The sequence below is a fragment of the Chenopodium quinoa genome, unplaced genomic scaffold, assembly GCF_001683475.1.
Source record: "Chenopodium quinoa cultivar QQ74 unplaced genomic scaffold, ASM168347v1, whole genome shotgun sequence".
NCBI lineage: Eukaryota > Viridiplantae > Streptophyta > Magnoliopsida > Caryophyllales > Amaranthaceae > Chenopodium > Chenopodium quinoa.
Window position 1 is genome coordinate 846,196 of NW_018742309.1, and position 12,532 is coordinate 858,727.

Here is a 12,532-nt window from a genome sequence, read left to right on the forward strand (position 1 = left end):
TTGGTCACGGCCTTCGCCCTTTAATGACCCTGTAATGATCCAATTCTTACACTTGTAAAATTGGGGAGCAGATTAATCACAGGTTTTTACACAAACTGAACTTGCATCAGGGTGATGGGATTTTGAGTGGAGCGTTGGTTAATCTCTTAACTTAATTCATTTCATTAATTGATTTATTCTGACATTTATTCCATTTACTTCCTATTTTACTGGGTTTTGAATAAGGGTCGTTATGGTTCCAACTTGTAAGACTGAAACTAGCCTTAACGTTTGAACACGTGGCGGTTGTTTCGGGGTTTTCTGATGTCCTGCAGGAGAGTTACAATTCCGAGACTAGAACCGTGCGCCTGTACCTGCAAAATAACGGAGACTCCGGGTGTTGGGAGCTCCGCCTCCGACGATCAAGCTAGTACTTGCTTTTGTAGTAATAAATGCGGAAAATGAGATGGAATGTTTTCTCTAAGTGAGAGTAAATAATGAACGTCATCCTCTTTAATGTGGATTAGTAAATGTATTTATAGTCTTGTGATGCGTGCCACTCCTAGGTTTAGGTCAACCTAGGGCTGATTGGGCTTCCACAAGTTTTTGGGCCTAGGTGGCCGGTTTTCCCATCTGGCATGGGGGAAGGCCACGTGGCGTGACTCAACTGGTCTAAGGCGGATAGATCAAGGCCTGACACATGGCAAGCTCCTATTGACCCATGTGGCAGACACATGGCGGAACCTGATTGATCCACTTGTCAGATAGTGATTGGTAGGGAAAAATCCCCCAATCATTTGCCCCTCACAGGTGGCACGTGATTGTTCACATGTCACCTATGACAGGTGTCGGCCTGTAACAGGCGACGACCTGCTACAGGTGTCTCTTGGTGAATGGCCGAAGGTTTTTCCCGCTCATTTTTGATTTTTTGGAAGTGACCCTTCGACTTCTCATTTTGCCTATATAAGGGCGTGTTGACTTCAGATTTATTTTCACATTTGGAAACTTTTTGAAAGAGAACACTCGGATCCCTGAATCTGCTCTGACAGTTTGCACATTAATAGCCTACCGCCTGATCTGTCAAGGCGGCTGATTTTTCATATCTCTGCTATTTACAACGTCACTTCTTCAATTATTCAGGTAACCGTCTGTTCTCTTACTTTTCTTTTTTATTTCTTTTGAACTACGGTACCTCAAAAGCACCCGGCACGAACTAGGGTAGTGATCAGTCGGTCACTGAGGACGGCTGAATCTAGGACTAGGAGTGTCGCCTGCCCTTTTTCGGACCAAACTTTTCCCTTTATACATAGCCCGATTGTCTTTGTGTCTCTGTAGAACACGATGGCTCAAACTAAGAGAACTGACAGGATCACCAACTCTGATGGCTCCTCCTTCTATGTGCCGGTCAGCGAGACATCTGACCAAGCGCCTGATGCTGAAATCAACCAAAGCGGCTCTGTCGCTGAAAGCTCAGAGGAGGGAGCTAAGGTGTTCCCTACCCATTTCACTGTTGACTTAGCCAGTCGACAGTTGACCCCTACAGAAGGAGAGGGGTCGGTCCCCTTTATGAGAGACGAGGAGTCGGACTCTTCTAATAATGAGTCCAGCTCTAGTCCTCCTTCTATGTGCCGGTCAGCGAGACATCTGACCAAGCGCCTGATGCTGAAATCAACTAAAGCGGCTCTGTCGCTGAAAGCTCAGAGGAGGGAGCTAAGGTGTTCCCTACCCATTTAACTGTTGACTTAGCCAGTCGACAGTTGACCCCTACAGAAGGAGAGGGGTCGGTCCCCTCTATGACAGACGAGGAGTTGGACTCTTCTGATAGTGAGTCCAGCTCTAGTTCCTCAAGCCATCATTCCCTAAACTTAGAAGAAAGGCACTCCCGACTGCACGAGTTAAGACTCTCTCATGTAGTTGAAAATGGGGACGAATGGTCAGAACCATCCGCCTCTAACAGGGAGTTGAACACTGCTTATTTCTGCCATGTCCCAAAGGGCCGCATCAAGGTCATGAAAGAAAAATTGGACTCCTTCTTATCGGACCATGTGATGGGTCCAGATTTTGATTTATTCGTGTCGGATGTTGAGGATGCGGTAGTCTGGCCTGAAATGATCAGTTATGGGGACGCCTTTTTTGGTTTCTATGAGGCGGCCATTAAGGCGGGGCTTCGATTTCCCCTGCATCCGGCTGTTCAGAAAAAATTCTCGATGGGTACGAGGTGGGGTTATGGCAGCTAGCCCCTAACTCTTTGTTTAACATCCTTGGCTATGTGGCCGGATGTGAAATACACGGGGTGGAGCCAAATTTTGAGGCGTTCACCCATATGAACTACTTGAGTTGGACCCCTAAAGAAAGCGGTACCAGCTGGTACCAGCTATCAAGCCACAAGGGCTATTTGATGACAAAGGGGAAAGAAAATAAGTGGAAGGACTGGAGGAACACCTTCTACCTTATCCAAACCTCTGATCCTCTGTTGAACAAGCGGTAGAACAGATGGAATAGGAATCCGCCCCTCCTTGTAGGTGGTGCTGCCATGCCGCCTATTACTCGCAAAGCGAGGGAAGAGATCCTAGACCGAGGACTCTTCAAGGTGAAAACACAACTCAACCTTGCTAGTGGGGAACGGGAGCAAGTGCCCCTACACTGTATCACTAAATTCAGGTGGCTGTATGACAAATACTTCCTAGCCGCCTGTGGCCTGAGTAGTCGGGTCTCAAGAGGTAGTCGGCACCTTGCTCTTTTCAAAGCAAATGTGGTTTTATTCCTCTTAAATTTTCTAATTCTAGGTTGTATTTTTTCAGCGGAAGCTATGGACAGTAAAACTGCTTCCAGGAAGGCGGCTACCATGCTAAGAGCCGCAGTAATGGGCAGCCCAAAGCCCTCCACTGAACCTCCTTCAAAGAAGTCGCCCCAAGTGAGTTTGGACTCTTCAAGCCCTGTCTCCTTCAAATTTGTGTCTATTTAGCATTAATCACCAATTGTTTTTGCAGGTGGGCGCTTCTAAACCCTCCTCCTCCCATCAACCGGACTCAAAGGTTCGGAAAATGATAGGTGAGAGTACGCCTGGTTCAACCAGGAAACAGGCGGCTGACAAGCAGCCGGCCACCCCCCAATCTGGGGGTAAAACTACTCAAGTCCCTAGCCGGCCCCCAAGAGGTACAATCTGGCTTCCTGATTCGTTGATTCATCTCTTTGTTTCCTTTCATCGTGCTGATGCTTTACCGTGTGATACAGGCGGTTATCAGGGACCGGACTTGGTTGAAATGGCCAAGTCCATGGTGAGAGCCGTTCCTCTTGAGGAGAGGGACGCGGTCCGGGGAGTCGGTACCCTGGACCTTGATGGTATAATGGGTCTCCTCTCTGAGGTATAATTTGTATTTTTGTCGTTGATTTCCAGGACGCCCGTTTTTTATCTTAGTATCTGACGCCTGTTTTTCTTTTATAGTCCCTGCTCCGAGTAAACGGCCTTCGCAAACCAATCTGTGCGAAGAACAAAGAGGTAAAGGCTGCTAAAGTCATGGCCGCCTCTAAATGTGATAAGGCAATGTTTCAAATGCCCAAAATGAAATTTTGATAACTGATATTCTTTATTATCAAGCGCAGGCCACTGCGGCGGTCCGTACTGAGTTGGAGGCAAACCAATTAAATAGCAGGGCTACAAGTGTAGCCAAAAAGAAAAATCTTTTTGTATTTTTGTTTTAAGAACTAGACTCAAGAAATCAAAAAGCAATTAACAAACACCGCTCCCCTGCAACGGCACCATTTTGACAAGCGTTAAATCGGTCGCTACAATCTAACTCTCAATCAAACAATACTTATACGAACACCCTATAACCAAGTACAATGACAAATAAAGGTTCGGTCCACGAGGAACGAGAGTAATTGCAAATCAATCTTAAACCTAAGCTAGTTCGAAATCAATGGAAAATGGTGTTCTAAAATACTACTAATAAGATGGGATAAACCAGATAAACTAAGACACTAGGGAAGACGGGAATTCACCAAACCATCGGTAACTACGCAACAAGGAATCACAGAGACAAACGGGATATGCAAAGACTATATGTCTGATCAATATCATGAGGTAGGAAGACAACGGGCAATATTAAGCTTGGATTTCTCATGCACTTAACATTACTCGATACATAATCAAACCACATTCAACAATGAAATACTCAATTCACAATCTCTTGTTCAAATCAAGGATATCATGCAATCAAATTCAAGATTCTAGGTTAGCTACTCTTATTATAATGAATTAACATGCAATCGCATATAATCAATTTAATCACAATCCGTTTATCAAAATCAATCCTCAATTACATAGGTTACCTAGGCCGGGTTTCATCCCGAAACCCTAGCTAGGAGACTACTCACACATATTCATAATCAAAGCAATAATGAATTCCAAAAGCATAATAGATATAAACATGAATTCTGATTAAGGAATAATAAAGCTTGATTAATAAACAAGAATGAATAATAACAATTGTATTGATGCGAATCAATGGAAAAGTTCAGAACTTTGATATCCGTCGTCAATGAATAATACAAAGAATCTTCAAAAATATTGCTTCAAATCAATCCAAGAAAACTAAAATCGCTAGAATAATCTCTAGGAAAACTAATGAATCTCTAATACTAAGAACGTTCTCCAATAACTCTCTACAAAGGCTCTCAAAAACTATCTCTAAAACTTTCTCTAAATCTCCCCCCTTAACCCTCACAATAGGGTTATATATATATATGTTTTAATTTAGAAAGCAATTGCGCAGGTTGCCCTTCGTAAATCAGCACGGCCGTGCTAGAAGTGGCACGGTCGTGCAAGCATGGCAGTAGCTGATCCGCAATATATTCAATTTTGGCACGGCCGTGCTAATGCCTGGCACGGCCGTGCTAATGCCTGGCATGGCCGTGCTGAATCTGGAAAATGGCACGGCCGTGCTGAATTTGGCACGGCCGTGCTAATGCCTGGCACGGCCGTGCAAGCATAGGCAGGAAGGTTGCAGGCACTTTGGTCTTCTTAAAATAGTCACAACTTCTTATCTAGAGCTTCGTTTGAGGCGTGCAATATATCGTTGGAAAGCTCTTTAAGTCTACTTTTAAATGCAATTAGAATCACTCCAATATCATTTGTATACTGAAAGTTATGAGCAAAATAGTGAACAGGTATCATATTTGTGCACTGTTCTGCCTTGCCTGCTACTTAACTTGCCTTTCAAGGCCTTGAGAACCGCAGCAAAGTCTTAGCTTGGTGGACTAGGATTGATAATAGCCTGATTACGCACCAATGGTTTGGGACTCGACATAACTTGGTCAACTATACCTGTTAACACACCAAAAACAGACCGAAACCCGTGAAGCACGTAATATGAAGGAAACGAGTGTAACAAGGCAATAAACGACCAAAACGGGCCTAAATACATCCAAAATCACCCATTTATATGCCTTAAAGCGCGCCCTAATGTGCGCTTGTCAGCGGCCAAGAAGAAAAATACGGAGCTGGAGGCCACCATCAAGACCCTCCGAGAGCAGCTGGAGCCTCTCAAGCATACTGCGCATCTTAATGAATCTTTGCTAAAATCAGTAGAGAGTCTCAAAGGCCAGCTGAAGGTCTAGGAGACGGCCCTCACCAAAGAGCTGACGGCCAAGGCCGAAACTGAAAAGATGGATTTGGTTAGGTCTATGATGGAGGACCTGGGCAAAATCCAGAAAATGACCTGGTCCCGCCTCTTCCCAAAGGCCAATTATGCCTCATGGGAGAAGAAATTCAGAGCTTGTACTAAAGAGTACAATCGAAGAATTATGGAGGCGGTGGTTGTGGCGGATGAGGCGCAGGCGGTCAGCGAGGAGGAAGAGGTGATGGTCGCCCTTGACCCATTGGAGGTGGAAGTAAACAAGGATCCGGCCCTTGAAGACGAATCAACTAGGAAGGATGCTTCGAAGGACCAAGCGCCCACAGTTGACGTCGATCAGGCGGCCGTTAATACCGATGCCCCTCCAAATGCTTAAGCTTTTATTTTTTCAACTTTTTCTTTGGCCTGCGTGCCGTTTATTTATGTCTCTTTACCTGGCCAGGGGGCCGGGGTACTGATATTTTTCCGGTCTTTATGGCCGGCTATTTATATGATTTCGGCGACCATCTTTCTGGTCGTCTTTACTTATCCAAGTTTCAAATTTTGCTTTATTTCTTCGAATTTTTCCTAAGTGTCGAGGATCTTTCGTGTCATACTGACTGTTTTGTATGGCGGATAGTTGTGAACAGGTACAATGTGGGGGCTGCCTATGCCCCTGGACGACTGGTTGTCTTAGTTCCAGGTTAGGCGATCAGTCGATCATTTATTTAGTCGGACCCCAACATATTTTGGTGAATACGTTAGGTTTGCTTAACTTGAGAAGGGTAAGCAGAAAAAGTTCTTTGTCCTTGCTTGCCAAGATGCAGTCGACTTGTGAACCAATTTTTCAAACATGTCTGGTTTGAAGAGAAAACATCTTAGCAGGGTTGGGGTACGAGAGCTCTGGTTCACCTTTAGGCAGGCGGACTCGTCATACCTTTTGAATCCGGGCTAAGTATTAGAGCGATTAAGGGTAACCTTGGAGGTTACTCACTCGTCATGTTTATGCTTGAGTAGTAGAGGCACTAAGCGGCGTAGGCCGGCTAGTCCCCTTGATTTACCAATTTTGTTGGTTATTTACCCAAGATGCGATAACCTAGTAAGAATAGGGGTTATTTAGGGAGTGACTATAAATTAACATGGATGTTACTTAGTCGCCGTCACTTCTGTTTGAGTAGTAGAGGTACCAGGCGGCGGAGGCCAGCTGGACCCCTTGATTCGCCAATGTTTGTTGGCTATTAACTCAAAAGGTACCGGTTGTACTTATCCCAAGTAATACAGTCGGTTATCCGACGCGGATGTTAACTGCTAACACTCGTTGGATTAGTGATAGAGTTATCCTTGTCTCAAAAACGGCTACGTGGTTGTCTTTGTGGACAATCGTATAGGTGCCGTGTAATTAATTTATAGAACACTGTTCCACCCAAAAGGGAGCTGCTCTCTGCGACGAATTCCATCCGAATGGATGCCGCCGGATGCCTGCTATGAAGTTGGGACAGGTCGGATTAGTTCTTTTATTTAAAAAAAAAAAAAAAAAGTTGGATCAGTTGCTGGGCACCTGGTCTGATCATTTTGGCCATAGGCCTTAGGTAGTTCTTGGTGAACTAAATATGGGAGAGTAGCCGGTTGTATAGATACAGGCGGCATGCCCCTCTTTATTGAATGCAAATTTAAAAAGTATGGAGAGTAGCCGACTGTTTTACGAGTTGGCATGCCCCTCTTAATACAAAATAGATGAAGCAAAATAGCAAACTTTTATTAGTAGCTCTCGGCTATTTACATCATTCAAAAATAATTGAGATTATCTACATTCCAAGTTCGAGGCAAGGATTGGCTGTCTAGTGTTTCCAGGCGGTAGGTACCGTCTCGAACCTCTTCATAAATTCGGTAGGGTCCCTCCCAATTGGGAGTTAGCTTGCCTGACTCATTAGCCCTACCGACTGCTTCCATTTTTCTTAGCACAAAATCACCCAATTTGAGTGGACGCCTATGTACTCTTTTGTTATATGATCTTGTCATTCTCAGGCGATATATTTCGTGGCGCAGAGCTGCATTGCCCCTTTTTTCTGGAAGTGAGTCCAATGCCAGGCGCATGGACTCCCAGTTCGACTCTTCATCATACAGCATTACTCGAAGAGTTGGCTTATAGTGTTCAATTGGAAGAACAACTTCTGCACCATAAGCTAGGAGGAATGGAGTTTCTCCAGTCGACCCTTTTTCAGTCGTCCTAATGGCCCAGAGAACATGTGGTAGTTCATCTGCCCATAGGCCGCCTGCTCGTTCAATCTTCTTCTTAAGACCGTCTGAGATGATTTTGTTGAAAGCTTCTACTTGGTCGTTTGCTTGAGGAAGGCCGACTGATGCAAAGCAGTGTGAGATGCCCTGGTCTCCCAGCCAATTTTTGAGAATAGGCGTCTCAAATTGGGGACCATTATCAAAAACCATCGACATGGGCACCCCAAACTGAGTGATGACATTTTTCCAAATGAATGAAATCACATCCTTCGTCTTGATTCCTTTAACAACCTCTGCCTCTACCCATTTAGTAAAGTAGTCGACTGTAACAAGTATGAACTTCCTGCCGCCTGTAGTAGGCGTATAGGGACCCAGGATATCCATGCCCCACTTAGCAAACGGTAGTGGGCTATGGATGGCAGTGAGGTCAGTAGCCGGACGGTGAATTAATTTGCCAAACCTTTGACACTTGTCACATTTTTTCACAAATTTCATGGCGTCTGCTTCTAAGGAAGGCCAAATTTAACCCTGTCGCCTTGCTCTTTGAGCAAGCGACCTGCCGCCTATATGGGAAGCGCAGTATTCGGAGTGAAGATCTTCGAAGACCTCTCGTCCTTTTTCTGGAGTTACACATTTCAAGAAGGGTTGAAGGTACCCTCTCTTGTGAAGTTCTCCCTTTATTATTTCAAAACTGGACACTCGCTTTTTCAGTGAGGCCGCTTGGTGATGATCATCCGGCATGGTGCCGTCTGTTAGATATGCTCTAATTGGGTCCATCCAGGTGGAACTTCGATCTAGAACCCCAATAGGGTCTTCTTCAATACTTCTTCTCTCCATAACCTCCTAGAAAATAGTTCTTGGGGTATCACAGGAGGCCGAGGATGCCAACTTTGAAAGAGCATCCGCCTGGTTGTTTTCAGATCTTGGTACTTGAGTCAGATAAAAATCTTCAAGGGATCCGACTGCTTGTCGTACCGCCTGTAAATACCTGATCATGGTCGGATGAGTTGCTTCGTATTCGCCATTGTACTGACTCGCTATCAATTGTGAATCAGAATAGGCGTCTATCTTTCTTGCCCCAGCCGCCTTGCACATGCGGATACCAGCCAGCAAAGCTTCATACTTTGCCTCATTATTCGAGGCTTGGAAGTTAAAACGTAAAGCATACTCATACCTGTCGCCCTCTGGCGACTGACATATGACGCCTGCTCCACAACCATTTGAGGTGGAGCTCCCGTCCACATAGACCTTCCAGACATGGTCTGGAATTTGAGAATCAGCGGGCTGAGTCATTTCCACAATAAAGTCAGCAAAGGCTTGCCCCTTTACTGCTTTCCTAGGCTCGAATGCGATTTCCAGGCTCTAAATCTCTATTGCCCATTTGATCATTCAGCCTGACGACTCCATCGTTGTTAGTGGCCGTTTGATCGGTTGATCTGTGTACACAACGACTGAATGCACCAAGAAGTAAGGCTTCAGTTTCCTAACGGCCGTGAAGAGAGCAAGACCGAATTTCTCCACTAAGGGATACCTCAACTCGGCATTTTTCAACACATGGCTGACAAAGTAGAGCAGGAGCTGGCAGCCGTCTCTTTCAGCAAGAAGAACAACACTTAGAGCATGGTCAGATACTGCCAGATACATGTAAAGCACTTCTTTGGGCAAGGGGCTGACCAGCCTTGGTAAGGAATGCAAATGAACTTTCAGTTTCTGGAAGGCCGCCTCAGCATCCGGCCCCCATTCAAACCTTGCCTTCTTCTTTATTGCTTGAAAAAAGTAAAGGCACTTGTCGCCTGACCGGCTGAGAAATCTTCCCAAGGCCGCAAGACAACCTGTTAACTTCTGAACCTCTCGGACAGTGCAAGGCGACTGCATGTCAATGACCGCCTGCACTTTCTCAGGGTTCGCCTCTATGCCTCTCTGATTGATGAGGAATCCGAGAAACTTCCCAGACTCAACCCCAAAAACACATTTCTTGGGATTGAGCATGACATGGTGCCGCCTGAGTGTGGTGAATGTTTCTCGGAGATCCGCCAGATGGTCTGTCTGAAGCTTGGACTTAACAATTATATCATCTATGTATGCTTCGACATTCCTCCCAATTTGGTCAAAAAAGACCGTGTTTATCATTCTTTGGAAGGTGGCCGGTGCATTTTTCAAACCAAACGACATGACTATGTAACAATATAGCCCCTGATCAGTGACGAAGGTCGTCTTCTCCTGATCTTTCTTCCATAAAGGAATTTGATGGAAACCAGAGTAGGCGTCCATGAAGCTCATTAAAGCATGGCCGGCTGTTGAGTCGACCAAACTGTCAATTTTGGGCAGAGGATAGCTGTCTTTGGGGCACGCCTTGTTCAAGTCAGTGTAATCCACACACATTTGCCAGGTACCATTCGACTTCTTTACTAGTACCACATTTGCAACCCAGTCCGGGAAGTAACATTGCCGAATGAACCCTGCATCAAGCAGCTTTTTAACCTCGGCGATTGCCGCCTGACTTCTTTGTTCACCATGGTTCCGCTTCTTTTGCCTGACCGACTTCTTTTTTGGATCCACATCCAATTTATGTACCGCCAGGTCAGGACTAATGCCTGGAATTTCATGAACTTCGAATGCAAAGATATCTTTGAATTCCTTCAAAAGTTGGTGAAAATCTTCACCCAAAACTTCAAGAGCAGTTGTCTCAACCTTGACTGTTCGGTCAGGACGTGAGCCGTCCAGAACGACATACATATGCTCACCAGCCGGCTGAGGGCGGAATTCATCTGACTGTTCCTCTGCTAGTGATTGCTATCTTTTGTCTTTTCTCTCGGCCCCCAATCGGGCAGCCTTTCTTTTCTTGCCGCCAGCTTTTTGAGCAGGCGCATCCTCCTTGACAAGTTCAAGGTCAGTTTTTTCACCACTTAGGCTAGCAGCCACCACAGTGGGTTTGATATCCGAGAGGTAGCACTCTCGAGCCATCTTCTGATCTCCCCTTAGGGAGCCGACTGTTCCATCGTCCTTCTCAAATTTGAGCAGCATAAGAGATGGGATAATGACAGCTTTAGAGTTGTTCAGGGTGGGTCGTCCCAGGATCATGTTATAGGCCGAGAGTTCCTCAACCACTAAGAACCTAACGACCATGTGACGGCCCTCCCCTTTCTCACCCAAGCGGATGGGTAGATCCACTCGCCCTACTGGGTGTACGGCTCCTCACCAAACCCAACTAAAGTGTGGGATACCGGATGTATGCAATCAGTCTTGTACTTGAGCTTTGCCAAGCACTTGCTACTGATGAGATCAGAGGAGCTACCGGTATCTATGAGGATCCGGCCAACTCTTTGGTTGGCCACCTTACACTCAATAACAATGGGGTCATCATGCGGCCCCTTAACCCCTCCCAAATCTTCTTTTGTGATGACAATCTCTGGGAATGAACTCTTGGTGGTCCGTTCTTGGTGAACGGAATTAACATCTAGCCGCCTAATATTGTCTTTGTTGCCCTGATACTAGGGCCGCCTCCTGAGAAGCCGCCTGCTATGGTGTAGACGACTGCGTCATCAGTATCAGAACTGTCGGCCGACTGATGATTCTTTTTGGCCGACTGCTTGTTCTTTGAGGAAGTGTTCCCCTCAGACTTCTTGACATAGGAGTCAAGATCGCCTTGGTCAGCTAGGTGGCCCAAGTAACGCATGAGGCTGATACATTCGTTGGTTTCATGACCAATGTCTTCATGATAATGACAGAATTTGTCCTGGTTCCGATTTCTTGCAGAACCCTTCATGGGGGCCGGCTTCTCGATTGAGATCCGGCCCTTGATTTCTTTTAGGATAGCTTGGCTATCCTTGTTGAACACATACCTCGGAGAGTATGGTTTGAAATCTTTCTTCTTTTTCTAGGCCGGCTTTTAGAGGAGTCGGCCGCCCAGACTTCTTTCCTCTTTTTCTCACCTTAATTGGCCGACTGCTTTGGTCGGCTTTCTTTTTTGTCGGACCTCCGTCCATCCGACTGCTTTCCAGTATTACAGAGATCAGTCGCCTGTATATAGGCTTCAGCTTCAATCAAAGCTTCCTGAAGAGTCGCAACCCTCTTTTGAACTAGGTCAAACTTGAAGGTCGACCCATCCTTAAGACCTCTAAAAAAATCAGTGTAGGCTATCTCATCCGGCAGCCCTTGAATTTGAATCCTCATCAGGTTGAACCGCCTGATATAAGAACGGAGTCCCTCCTTCTCACCCTGCTGAATGGTCCCTAAATCAAGGGTCGTCTTTTTTGCAGGGATGTTCATAGAAAAGTTGGAGGTGAACAAGTAAGCAAGCGTCCTGAAATTGTTCACACAACCAGTCGGCAGGTTGCCGAACCATTGTTGTGCGATTCCTTTGAGAGTTGCTGGGAAACACATGCACCAAGTGGGATCATCCAACCCTTGAAGGTACATTAGGTTGGTGAACGCCATTAAGTGGTCTTCAGGGTTAGTAGTGCCATCATAGGCGCCTACTAGCACATTCTTAACTTTGGTCGGCTGGGCGGCCTCTGTAATTTCCTTGGAGAAAGCGGACGGCTGTTCTCCAAGTCTTAGAAACCGTAGTTGCCAGTCCAATGGTTGGACATTTGTTGCCGCCTGTCCTCCAAACAGAGGAGGCTGCAAGAAGTATTGTTGTTGCGGTACGTATGGTATGTTTGGTACCGCCTGCTCTTTATGAAATCCAGACCGACGAGAGG